Source organism: Dama dama, chromosome 20 (genome assembly GCF_033118175.1).
Source record: "Dama dama isolate Ldn47 chromosome 20, ASM3311817v1, whole genome shotgun sequence".
Taxonomy (NCBI): Eukaryota; Metazoa; Chordata; class Mammalia; order Artiodactyla; family Cervidae; genus Dama; species Dama dama.
The window spans coordinates 5,701,568-5,716,005 of NC_083700.1; positions in this window are offsets into that span (position 1 = coordinate 5,701,568).

Here is a 14,438-nt window from a genome sequence, read left to right on the forward strand (position 1 = left end):
CAACAGCTTTACTTGGTTTGTAGGACCAAAGGCCTGAGTAAGAAAAATCCCTCTCTAGGGGCCACATCGAGAGAATGGAACCTAGTCAGTCGGAAGTAGCCATGAAGAGTTAGTGGTCCAGTCTGTGGGAATCGTGGACCTTTACAAAGCTCTGGAAACAAGGTTTGAGGCCTAGTCACAACTTCCCCCACTAGCAACTGGTCTCTTCTAGTTCAGTTCAGTCGCTCAGTTGTGTCTGACTCTTTGCAATCCCATGAATCACAGCACACCAGGGTTCCCTGTCCATCACCAACTCCTGGAGTTTACTCAAACTCATGTCCATTGAGTCAGTGATGCCATCCAACCATCTCATCCTCTGTTGTCCCCTTTTCCTCCTGCTCCCAATCCTTCCCAGCATTAGGGTCTTTTCCAATGAGTCAACTCTTCACATCAGGTGGCCAAAGTATTGGAGTTTCAGCTTCAGCATCAGTCCTTCCAATGAATATTCAGGACCAATTTCTTTTAGGATGGACTGGTTGGATCTCCTTGCAGTCCAAGGGACTCTCAAGAGTCTTCTCCAACACCACAGTTCAAAAGCATCAATTCTTTGGCACTCAGCTCTCTTCACTGTCCACCTCTCACATCCATACATGACCACTGGAAAAACTATAGCCTTGACTAGATGGACCTTTGTTGGCAAAGTAATGTCTCTGCTTTTTAATATGCTATCTAGGTTAGTCATAACTTTCCTTCCAAGGAGTAAGCGTCTTTCAATTTCATAGCTGCAATCACCATCTGCAGTGATTTTGGAGCCCAAAAAAATTAAATCTGACACTGTTTCCACTGTTTCCCCATCTATTTCCCATGAAGTGATGGGACCGGATGCCATGGTCTTAGTTTTCTGAATGTTGCTCTTTAAGCCAACTTTCTCACTCTCCTCCTTCACTTTCATCAAGAGGCTTTTTAGTTCCTCTTCACTTTCTGCCATAGGGTGGTATCATCTGCATATCTGAGGTTATTGATATCTCTCCCACCAATCTTGATTCTAGCTTGTGCTTCTTCCAGCCCAGCATTTCTCATGATGTACTCTGCATATAAGTTAAATAAGCAGGGTGACAATATACAGCCTTGATGTACTCCTTTTCCTATTTGGAACCAGTCTGTTGTTCCATGGCCAGTTCCAACTGTTGCTTCCTGACCTGCATACAGGTTTCTCAAGAGACAGGTCAGGTGGTCTGGTAGTCCCATCTCTTTCAGAATTTTCCACAGTTTATTGTGATCCACAGAGTCAAAGACTTCGGCATAGTCAATAAACTGGGGCACTTTAAATTTCCTGAGCAGAGTTGTTCTTGTTGGTTGTATTTGCCACCAAGAAACAGGGCTTTAGCGGCATCTTCTGGCCTTTGGAATTCCATGGTGACCACCATAAAGCACACATACCAGACAGCAGGGGGTAGACATGATTTTGTCTTATACCCTTATTCCTCTGGAGGCTGGGTTACAGGCATGAGTAGCTTTCCCCTGTGTGACTCATGGGGCCAGTAACCTTTAACTGGGTCACATCCATTCATTATGGGCTGGGTTAGGAACCAACCCTATAGACTTGCATTGACATCATGGCTCTGCCAGTGCCAGTTCTACCATCTTAGGCAAAAATACAGAATCCTTTAATGATTTGGGAATATAAGAATATCTGCCAATTAGTGTTATTATAAGAATTAGGTGGGATGATATTTGTGACTTTTTCAATATGCTCTCCAACTAAAGAAGCAGAGCTGATACCAGTAGTAATATTTCTGGACCAAGTCCAACTTCAATGGAGCCAGCTGCCTTTTTGGCCCAAAGAGTTAGACATTATTAAAATACATTTTTTAGTGGAGGTCCTGCAACTCACAAACCATCCTCAAAGTCAGGTACCAGCAACTGGTGATCTCAGTTTCCCACAACCTGTATTTCCTCTTGTATTTCTGAGTGGAGATCTGTGGTTTCTTTGCTTGGAGCACCTACATTCTGAACATCACCTTTCTTGCTGCTGTTGTTCAGTTGTTGAGTCATGTCCAACTTTTTGCAATCCTATGGACTACAGAATGCCAGGCTTCCCTGTCTTTCACCATCTCCTGGAGTTTGCTCAAACTTATGTCCACTGAGTCAGTGATGCTATCCAACCATCTCATCCTCTGTCGTCATCTGCATATCTGAGATTATTGATATTTCTCCCAGCAATCTTGATTCCAGGCTATGATTCATCCAGCCCAGCATTTCACATGATGTACTCTTCATTTAGTTAAATAAGCAGGGTGAGAATATACAGCCTTGATGTATTCCTTTCCTAATTTTGAACAAGTCTATTGCTTCATGTCCAGTTCTAACTGTTGCTTCTTGATCTGCATACAGGTTTATCAGGAGGCAGGTAAGGTAGTCTAGTATTCCCATCTCTATAAGAATTTTCCATAGTTCGTTGTGATGCACACAGTCAAAGGCTTTAGCATAGTCAATGAAGGAAAAGTAGATATATTTCTGGAAATCTCTTGCTTTTTCTGTGACCCAATGGATATATAGTGTATACACATACAGACACACACACACATATATATGACTAACATACAGGTATATATAAATAAGAAACAGTATATATGTATAAGAAGAAGTTCTTTTGTATATGTATTGCGTATTTGTACACAAACATATATTTGTGCATATACATGTATATGCAAAAGAGTAATTGCTGAATCGAGAGATGTGAACGTTTTGAGGTTGCTGATACACACCGTTGCTGTGTATGCTGTGACCTTACAGATGGTCCCATACGAGCGCCCCAAGGTCGTATAGGGTAGATATTTCACTGGACAGGAATGTGCACTTTCATTTAAAGAAATATGTGCTAATTTATAGACAAAATAACATCATTTTAATTTCTACATCTTTAAACTAATGGTGAGACTTCACATTTCTCATGCTAATTCATTAGCATCATTTTGTCTTCTTGTGAATTGTTGGTTTCCATATTATTATTTTTTAGGGTTCTATTGTTCTTTTTTAACCAGTTGGTGTGTACTTGTAAACAGAGTTGCTAGACCTTTGTCTGATACCATTTTATGCAGATGAGGAAATGTGCTTAAGGTTACACAGCTAGTGGCTCAAATCAAATTCAGACTGAGGATTCTCTGACTCCAGAGCTTATTCTCTTCCAATTACACTGTCCTTTCCAGTGCACCAGGGAAATGGGGAATTAAGACAATGTCTGTGTGGGGTCTGAGGCAACTCAGAGCCAAGACCTACATAAATGTGTAGCTTAATTACTGCCATCCAGGTCTTGGAAATGTCTCATAAATAATTTCTTATTTAACCTCAAAATACTCCTATTAAACAAAAATCAAGTATAATTATGATATTGACATTTTACAGATGAAGCTGCTAGAGTAAAGTGATATCCATGTGCATTAGGGCAAGTGGAGGTCAAATTCAGTCTTAGACTCAATACTATCATTTTATGATAATACATAACACTCCATTTATCTGTCACCATCAGAAGGAAGGAGCAGATCACTTCAGTTAATTTCCAGTTAAATAAAAATGACTCCTTAGGTACCAATTTTAAAGAATCTTTTATAAAACTTTCACCAAAACAATATGACTGACTGCACATGTTTATTTTTTCTTGCTCTTGAGAAGCCATTAAAATGATAGTAAATAAAATGTTCAAAGGTATAAAACACAACAATGAAGAAAACATCATGGATGAGACATTTAAACTCCTGAGAAAGAGAGAGAGAGATTGGAATTGAGAGAGACTGAGAGAGTAGAGAGTTGAGACAGGATATAAAAGTCTCAACGGAGTGATGCTACTTAGAGTGTGATCAGCTACTTAGAGTGTGACCAGCTGCAACAGCATCACTCCCAGGATTTGTTAGGAATACGTGGGCTTGGGTGCCAGAGCTGCCGATTCTGACTCCATGGGTGGGGCTGGGGATATGTATTTAATAGGCTCAGGTCATTCTTACATATGGTCAAGTTTGAGAAGCATGCATCTAGAGAATGCCTGGGTGATACACATGAGGAAGCTGTTCTTTGCCTTCTTCATCCCTGAGGGGCTTGACATTTCTAAGCCCCAGGTGCAAGGGAGATAAGGGTAAACAAGTGTCCTCCTGCATTTGGGGGACACCCAGAGTCTTCTAGCCCCCAGCTTGCCCTCCTTCCCTCTGTTCTGCACTACCCAGGGCCTCCTGGGCACCTGTGTAGTCAACCCAGTTGGCATATCATAGCTCCACCCACCCCTCCACAGGTGGCTCCCTTTGGCTACTGTTCAAGGCTTAAGGGAGAGGTCCATACAGTGCCTGAAAGAGGACTTGGGGCTCAACTGGGCAGAGAATTCTGGGGTCCCAGTCACTTAGAACTCATCTTAGTTCAGAAAGAAATCTGTGAGCATTGGAGAGTTTCTCCCATGGTCTCTCAAACTCCTTAAGCATTGGGGAGAGCAGGGGCAGGAGGAAAGACCTTGCAGGAGCTTCTATAGCACAGGGACCAGAGCAGAGGCTTCCAGCACATGGCTGGAAGAGTGAACAGGAAAGTAACATGGGTTTATAAGTAGAGAAATTAATTGAAAGCACATACACAGAACCCATGGCATTCCTTAACCCTTTTATTTCCCCTGACTTCCAGAGAATTCTCTAAATTGAGAAATTGGATGTCCTTTAGAGAAAAGATCTCTACATTTTTTCCCCAGGGATCTTCCTAAAAGATAGTGACTATCTTTTAGGATTAGGCTAGATAGTCACTAGCCTAATCATCCTGGGCCATGACCTAGAGGTACCAAACCCTAGTCAGCTTTTGGTTGTCACATTTAAGATATAGACACAAGTAAGGATCAATGGACAGTGGAGGATGGCCAGCATCATGAAAGAGAAGAAGACGACAAGGTAGAATAAAATAACCCTGTAAAAAACATAACAAGAAAATCTAAGAGAGCATAAAGGAGACTCTAACTAGAATTCTCTGCATTAATAAGAATAGTTAGCATTCATGATGTAAGATATTATTTTATAAGAATGGAAAATTCAGAGCAGTAAAGAGCTATTTGACATCAGTACTCTGGTTGCCAAAGGGGCATCACATTTGGCCATATAATAACCATTCAATGCTCTTCCTCTTTTCTGACAAAATTCTGATTGTGTTCTCCAAATGCCTTGTGTTTCATGGGATACTTGGTCACTCCCTGGCACCAGGAGTGAATCTTGGTTAAGATAATAGTGGTAATGCTGTTCTGTCATGTAATTGGCTTAAGAATGAGTGTGTGATACAATATTGGCCAATGAGGTTTGAAGAAAGTCTATAGTGCTGGTTCTGGGAAAGATTTTTCTTTTGTAAAAAAAGACAATACAGAGGTTTCCTTTTCCTTCCTCCCATCTAACTGTGTGAGGATATGATGCTTGGAGTTGCTGCAGCTATCTTATCACTAAAAGTCTGTAAGTCCAGTGATAAACATGACACGATGAAACTGCCAGGCCCCCTATGCCGTTAAGCATCTGAGTTTATTAATCTATTGGGCCACCAACCTCTGGACTTTTCCCTATAGGAGATCATCTATCTCCTTTTAGTTTAAACCATTTTGAGTTGAGCCCTCACTTACTGGTAGCAAAAATTATCCCAATTGAAATATTAAAATAAAAATATTTAATAGAACTTGTAGAATATAACACCAAGAAAGTCCCTAAAAAAAAAAAAAAAAAGTAGTGGAATATATGAATTAAAAGATCAGACTTAGAGCATCACTCCAGGAGGGGATTCTAGAAAGAGCGGAGAAAATGGGGAAGGGTGAAACTACCAAAGAAATAGTACAATGGCAATTTCTCAGAGTGATGGTTGAAGTCTCCAGTTGGAAGGCCTTCCCTATTATCAATTTGAATAAATGAAAAAGATCAAAATGTTGATACATTATTGTATAATTTCAGAACAACAAGGATAAAAAGTTGTTTTCAGAGAGGGAAAAATAGGTCATCACAAGACCACTTATCATATCAGCAATCCTGTATGCTAAAAGTCAGTGGGACAATTCCTGTAAAATACTAATGAAAAAATATTTCCAAAAAAGAATTCTACACGCAACCAAACTGACCATTGTAGGAAAGTAGAATAAATATATTTTCAAACATACACTGAAAAAGAAGGTATGTGGAAATTTATATTATTATTTGGGAAATACCCATTTCTTCTCCCCCTCTATTTTAGAGGATTATACTTCCTTATCCCTTTGAGGATTGGCTATGGGATGTTCTTCATCCAGGGTCTGCAAGTCTATGTGACATATACCATATTGATCAGAAGTTTTAAGTGTGCTTGTGAGGTTAACTTAGGCCTCTTATGTTCTATCCTTTTCCATAAAAAAAAATCAAGCCTGAGGCAGTGCTGATTTTTAAATCTGGGTCCCAGAATGGCACCAAACCTTGAACCTATCCCACAACTTGGAAGCAAGGCAAATTGCATTGAGTTGTTTCAATGGAAACGGAAGTCTAGATATGATATAGAGTTTGCATAAAAGAATAGCACATCCCCCAAAGACCGTAAGAATATATCCCTTCTATCCTGATCCAAACCCTCAGATCCTTTCTCATACATCTTCCCTCAGATGTCTGATCATATAATTGAGAAATCTTACAGTTTGTTTTCCGGGTTTTCTCCTAACATTTATACCTTGAAATGACTCCTAGGGGACTGGATAGAATTGAGTCTGGCCATAGCCACCGGAGTTATGAGTGGATGTAGGGAAGGGATTTGAGAAGGATCAGCATTTTCCCGCAATACAGATATCATCACATTTCTTCAGGGAGGAGAAGGCTAGTCTCTGATAAAGAAGAAAGGTATGCAGCTAGTAATAAACAAATCCTGGCAGAATATGCAGATTAAGTGTCTTTAGCTTCATTTGAATTTACTCATATATCCTCATTACAAATTTTGGTGTTTGAATTCTCCCTAATTAGCTTGCAGAATTTAACATAAGAAGAGATTATTCAAGCTTCTAAATTCTAGTTGTATTGTAATTCAGTCACATCCAGTGATAATTAAACATTGGGTTGGTATTCAGATATCTCAATCTGAAGTTAGAAGAGATGAGCCACTTTTATTGTTCTACATAAAGCAAAGGAATTTTGTGGTCACTTACCTGGACCTTGACCTGGAAATTCAGAGCTCTGAGGTCCTCATCTTCTTTTTCCATGCTCTACAGCATACTTAAGTACATCCAACCAACCATTTATATATATATAATCCAACCAACCAAAGTAGAAACCTTTGTTTCTACTAAAATATCTTATGGAGCAAGTTATTTGCTCACTCAAAGCTGTGCTTTCTGTAGGCATTTGACTCTAGGTGACTACAGTGATGACTTAAAAAGCTGTTTTGCTACTGTATGCCATGGACAACCAGTGTCCCGTTTACCACTAGGAGAAATGGGATCATTAATGCCTTTAAATATAGTCCAGTCAAAGATTCCCATCCTTTAGATTCTGTTCATCTGGAACCATATCTGGAGCAAATAACTGTGTCAGTCAAGGTTTAGTTAGGGAAGCAGAATGATTCCGACTGTAGCAGGATATGGCATTTATCATAGAAATTATACCTTACACAGTTGTGAAAGAAGTTTAAGTGGAGATGTGAAATGGGATGTTAGAAGATCAAAGAAAGAGGCACTGGCTTGGGTAGAGAGGCCAGGATTTGGGAGGGAATCTAAGAAACCAAGCCAAAGTGGGACCATGTAGGAGTGGGAAAATTAGAGGAGGGCAATTGGGAAGCTATTGCTTCTGAACCTGCCTCTTTGTGCCTGTTGCTAGGTGACTGGAGGGAGCCTGGGCTATCGCTGGTCAGCTGATCAGAAGACCTGGACATGGAGGGAGGATGAGTGAAGACAAGCGGGGATTTGCTGGGCTCCTCTGTTTCTTTTAGTCAACACATTAAACTGAAAAGAACTTCGAAGAGGAAGGGGGTACTCCTTCCCTTGCAGCTCCCAAGATTCATGAAAGTTCTTCTAGCAATTCCAGTCCAGAATCACACCGAAGGGACCCTGGGAAATCTACTTTCTGGTTTATTCAAGCTGCAACAGAACAGTCCAACACACATATCTTGGACATCATGTGTTTTCTCATTCCTCAATTATTTCTAAAATCAATAAAGGTGATTATCAAACCCACTGATACAGATCTTAATAATGAATTTTTACGTGCTAAATAAAAACTTCTGGATCACTCTCAGGTGAATATTAAAATTTAGTGATATACACATATCATACTGTCTATACAGAAGAATTTCAAACTTAATTTCCTAAGACATACATATGACAATCAGAACATAGTTGAAGGTATAGATATAGATGCATATAAATGTAAGTATATATACATATTGGAGAAGCAAATGGCAACCCACTCCAGTATTCTTACCTGGGACATACCATGGACAGAGGAATCTGGTGTACATGGGGTTGCAAAATTGTCGGACATGCTTCTGCTGCTGCTGCTAAGTCGTTTCAGTCATGTCCGACTTTGTGCGACCCCACAGATGGCAGCCCACCAGGCTCCCCCATCCCTGTCCCTGGGATTCTCCAGGCAAGAACACTGGAATGGGTTGCCATTTCCTTCTCCAATGCATGAAAGTGAAAAGTGAAAGTGAGGTCACTCAGGACTTAGGGAATAAACAATGTATATACATATGTATTTATTGGATGGTGGTTTACATGTAATTTTACTTCCTGCTGCTTTTTTTTTCAGTTATATTATGTTGAGCATATTTTATAAGCAGAAGTTTCATAAATTAGAACCAAATTAATACATTCTTTCTGTTGCTTGTATTTGGGATTAAATACTAAATGGCACATATGAATAGGATAAATATTAAATTTAATCTTTCATAACCTGTGCTCTGGAACTTAGCATTCTAGATATGCCGGCTGAGTTCTCAGCTTTGAATTCTATGAGTGGACCAAAGACTCCTTTCCCGTATTTCCTCCTCTTCCACCACTTTTCATGGTGCTTCAAAGAAAACAGACTTTCAAAGTTGCAACCCGTCCTACCCACACTCCATATTCCCCTTCACATAAGTGAAAACATTAACCTTCTCATTTAATGAAAATCATGGCCCCGCGGCTTTGTCGCTGGACAGAGACACGGACTGCCTTAGGAAGAGGCAGGTTGGAATTGGCTGCTTCTGCCTGGGTCTGTGCACTTGAAATCTCCACACATCAGAGCAAAATGCCTGGCCTCATGAAATGTTATTTGAATTTGGCTACTGGGAAAGAAGGGTAAAAATCTAACAACTGTATCTTAGCTTCATCTTTGGGTTGGAGGGTGGGGATATGGGTTTCCATGACCCTCAGGGAACAAAGAAGCTGGGTTGGCATTTAAATTCATCATAGGAATCATCCACTATGACCATCCAGGGGCCTATGCCCGCCAGTCTCTTCCCTCTGACTATATTTAGACCATTATGAATATGGAAAAATATTGAAAATGATTCACATCGACATCCCTCTGTCTAGCCTAATAACGTCAAAGTCATTAACAACGAACGGAAGCTCACCCTGACAGCGTGATCTTCCTCTGCCTGTCTTGTACCCTGGACGCAGGAAACTGGCCTGCATGCCCTGCCTCTTCCCGATCACCTTCCTGCTCCTAAGAAGAAACAAAATAAATGCCAAGGAAAGGAAAGGTTTCTGTTGGCTCTGCGTGCTATTGAAATGTGAGCCAGCTGGAGTCAGGCCCTCATCATGGGAAAGAGGGGAGGGTGCAATGGGCATTGACTGAGAGACCTCCTCTGTCCCACTCCGTGCCTTGCACTGCTCCCCACGAATCCCAACTGGGCAGCGGATGCTTCACAATCCCAGCTGTCATTCTCCCATCTGGCAACCTGGATGTCTTCATTATGATGAGTTCTGCTCAGGTTTTTCCTATAGAGGACTTTTCCATGTATTACCTCACATGTTACTCCACTAAGACGTGAGTCCATGGTCCTTTACCTTTAGAGAATTTATCCGAGTTTATTTATTTAAATATGAGTCTGTTTTCTGCACAGCCTATAAACTCTGTGAGGGCAGGAACTTTATTTTGCCCACCATTTTATAGGCCTGGAGCAGGGATGAGTGTCTAGGAGTTTTAAAGAAATAGTCAAATAAATGAATCAAAGGATGGGAGGAAAAAAGAAGGGGGAGGGGAGAGAGGGCAAGTGAGAAGAGAGAGAGCAAGGCAGAAAGAGAGAAAGAAGTTGAGAGATAAAATAGAATCAAATAACTGACTTTATTTTATAGTAGGAGAACCAGAGATACTGAACTGTGAGACATTTGTTCAGGCCTCTTTGCAAAACAAAGGAAAAGTATATATGAGTTACTGCATTTTTCACATCCGGCCTTTGGGTTTCCCACCCAACCCTCATCATGAAGACGTTTGTTCCCCTAAAATTAGCATTGATTACGTTGTGGGCTCACTGTGCTCACCCACTCTTGCTCCGCCTTTCTCTGGTCTGTGACAGGTGATGACAGACAATTAAACCCCGGACAACTGTGTGGTCCAGGCAGAGTACCGCACAGTGACAGACCCGAAACCACTTCTTGTACTGTTACTGGTGTGGACTTGGGGTGGTGAGCAATTTCTCTAACCTCTACACAGTTATCTTCACCACCAAACTGTCCAGCCTAATTCTTCTAACCCAAGGCTAAAATTAACCTCCTCCTCTCAATTGCATTGCTTGGCACATGACAGAGAGAAACCCATAGCGCCGCTTTATCTACTTGTTCAGTTTCCTGTCTTTTCACGTGTCTCTTCCTATGTCACATCCAACATCTGTGCTCTCCAGGAAGAGTCTGCTCCCGAGCCCCGCTTGGCAGGGGCTGAGTAGAATCTCCATCTTTTCCAGCACCAGAATATCTTCCTAAACCAAGAAAAATGGCTCATGAAGAAGTGAGATCAGTTAGTCCTAGACCGACTTGCAGTGTTTTGAGAGCATAGGCACAGGATTCCCTCCTGCAGCCAAAGAAACATTTGGAGGAAAACTCATGCAATTTCCTTCTTCTCTGCTCCCAGTGAGGACCTGAGAATTTCCCAGCTCTTTGATGTTGAAGAGGAAAGGAACTTACTGATATCTTCATTCTGCTTCATAGAGGGGAGTGAAGAAGAATTAACTTTGTAAATATCACTGATAAGTGTTTGTTCAAAGTTAAGTTGACCAGTTGGATTATTAAACAAATGTGTGTGAAAGATTGGATAAAGGTATGGATTTTCTTTAGGAACCAGCATGTGATCAGCAAGACAAGTCATGTCAAACCCATCTCCTGGGAAACTACAATGTATTGGAAGATCGGGCACATGTCACAGATAGGATATACATTCGATAGGATATACATTCTTCTAACACTTGCATTGTGATGGGAAGTTTGGATGGAACAGCTAATATGATGAATTATGGAAATGAGATTGAAAATAATCTCATTAAGTTCTGTTTTTTAGCTTTTTGAGAAAAGGCTTTATTTTTCTAAATATGTTTTAGTTGAAAGCAAAACTTTGAGTGTAAAATAGAGTTCTCATATGCTCCCTGCCCTCACACATGCACAACCTCCCCCACTATCAACATCTCATGCCATAGTGGTAAAATAGTTATAATCAGTGAACCTAAATCAGAGTATAATCATTGATACTAAAGTATTGACTTTAGTATCAATGATGTTTACTAAATAGTTCTTTTTCCCCCATGGCTGCCTGGTTCTCCACCAAAGCTTTCATTGTTTCTTAAAAAATCAATTTTACTGTTGCCAAAGTGAAGAAGTGAAGTGAAGCCGCTCAGTCGTGTCTGACTCTTTGTGACCCCATGAACTATAGCCTACCACGCTCCTTGGTCCATGGGATTTTCTAGGCAAGAGTACTGGAGTGGGTTGCCATTTCCTTCTCCAGAGGATCTTCCTGACCCAGGGATCGAACCCGGGTCTCCTGCATTGTAGACAGACCTTTACCGTCTGAGCCACCAGCTGCCAAAGTATTAAGAGAATTTACAAAGAAAGCTGAGTGCTGAAGAATTGATGCTTTTGAACTGTGGTGTTGGAGAAGATCTTGAAAGTCCCTTGGACTGTAAGGAGATCCAACCAGTCTATCCTAAAGGAAATCAATCCTAAATATTCATTGGAAGGACTGAGGCTGAATATGAAGCTCCAATACTTTAGCCACCTGATATGAAGAACTGACCCACTGGAAAAGACCCTGATGCTGGGAAAGATTGAAGGCGGGAGGAGAAGGGGATGACAGAGGATGAGGTGGCTGGATGGCATCACTGACTTGATGGACATGAGTCTGAGCAAGCTCCAGCAGTTGGTGATGGACAGGGAGGCCTGGTGTGCTGCACTGCAGCCAATGGGGTTGCAAAGAGTCGGATACGACTGAGCGACAGAACTGAACTAAACACACGGTGAATGTTCTCACTTTAAGTGTATAGTGTGATGAGACTGGTCAAATGTATACGTCAGGTTACTACCACCACAAACAGAGTACGGAGCTTCAGTGCTTTTTTTGATATTATAATATAGGTTACTAACTTCACCCTCCACTGTCAGCCAACACTTTCCACCAAGGCCCAGAAACAGCAAATAAACTAAATACTTGAGATGGAAAGTATTTTTTTTCATTATTTTTAATTGCAGTAAAATACACACAAAATTTACCACCTTCATCATTTTAAGTATATTCATTTTGTTATGCAGTCAATCTCCAGAACTTTTTCAGGGATGGAAAATATGCTGAATAACTTCTAAGTTAAGTTACCATTCAGAACTGTTTAGGCAATTCCTGAATTTCCAATAGCTAGGGCATATAGGAAGTACTTTGTGTAGTGATTAAGGAATCTCATTCATTTCAGTATCAGCTAGGGCATATAGGAAGTACTTTGTGTAGTGAATAAGGACTCTCACTCAGTTCAGCATCAGTTCAGTCGCTCAAGTCATGTCCGACTCTTTGCAACCCCATGAACCGCAGCACGCCAGGCCTCCCTGTCCATCATCAACTGCTAGAGTCTACCCAGATCCATGTCCATTGAGTCAGTGATACCATCCAACCATCTCATCCTCTGTCGTCCCCTTCTCCTTCTGCCTTCAATCTTTCCCAGCATCAGAGTCTTTTCAAATGAGTCAGCTCTTCGCATCAGGTGGCCAAAGTTTTGGGAATCTCATTGCTCTGGTTTAAATCCCAGCCCCACCACTTCACATATTATATCATCTCTAATATACTGCCAATCATAACAGGCATCATTATTATTTTAAATACTAAAAAGGAAAACAGCAACTCTCATTAAACTAGGAAAGAGTGCCTTAATAATCGTCCTATACGACACATGCATTAGTTCCTCCAATCTCTAGTTGCCTTGAAATTTACCTCTTTCTTTTCAAGGACTTTGGTCATTTGCTACAGTGTCTTTCTTAGCATGTGCTAGGCTATTCTTTTGTATATATATCAGGACTGTAAAAGGTCAGTTTTCATTCCAATCCCAAAGAAAGGCAATGCCAAAGAATGTTCAAATTACTATACAATTGCACTCATTTCATATGCTAGCAAAATTGTTCTCAAAATCCTTCAAGCTTTGCTTCAGTAGTACATGAACTGAGAACTTCCTGATGTAAAAGCTGGATTTAGAAAAAACAGAGGAACCAGAGATCAAATTGCCAACATCCACTGGATCATAGAAAATGCAAGAGAATTAAAAAAAAAAAAGTCTGCTTCATTGATTATGCTAAAGCCTTTGACTCTATGGATCACAACAAACTGTGAAAAATTCTTAAATAGATGAATACCAGATCACCTTACCTGCCTCCTGAGAAATCTGTATGCAGGACAAGGAGCAACAGTTAGAACTGGACAAGGAACAATGGACTGGTTCAAAATTAGGAAAGGAGTACATCAAGGCTGTATATTGTCACTCTGTTTATTTAACTTATATGCAGAGTACATCATGTGAACTGCTGGACTGCATAAATCACAGACTGGAATCAAGATTGCTAGGAGAAATATCAATAACCTAAGATATGCAGACGACACCACCCTTATGGCAGAAAGTGAATAGGAGCTAAAGAGCCTCTTGATGAAAGTGAAAGAGGAGAGTGAAAGAGCTGGCTTAAAACTCAACATTAAAAAAATGAAGATCATGGCATCTGGTCCCATCACTTCATGGCAAATATGGGGAAAAAGTGGAAACAAAGACAGATTTCATTTTCTTGGGCTCCAAAATCACTGTGGATGATGAATGTAGCTATGAAATTAAGACATTTGCTCTTTGGAAGGAAAGCTATGAGAAACCTAGACAGTGTATTAAAAAAGCAGACAATCACTTTGCTGACAAAGGTCTACAGAGTCAAAGCTAAGGTTTTTCCAGTAGTCATGCGTGGATGAGAGAGTTGGACAATAAAGAGGGCTGAATGCCAAAGAACTGATGCTTTTGAACAAGGGACT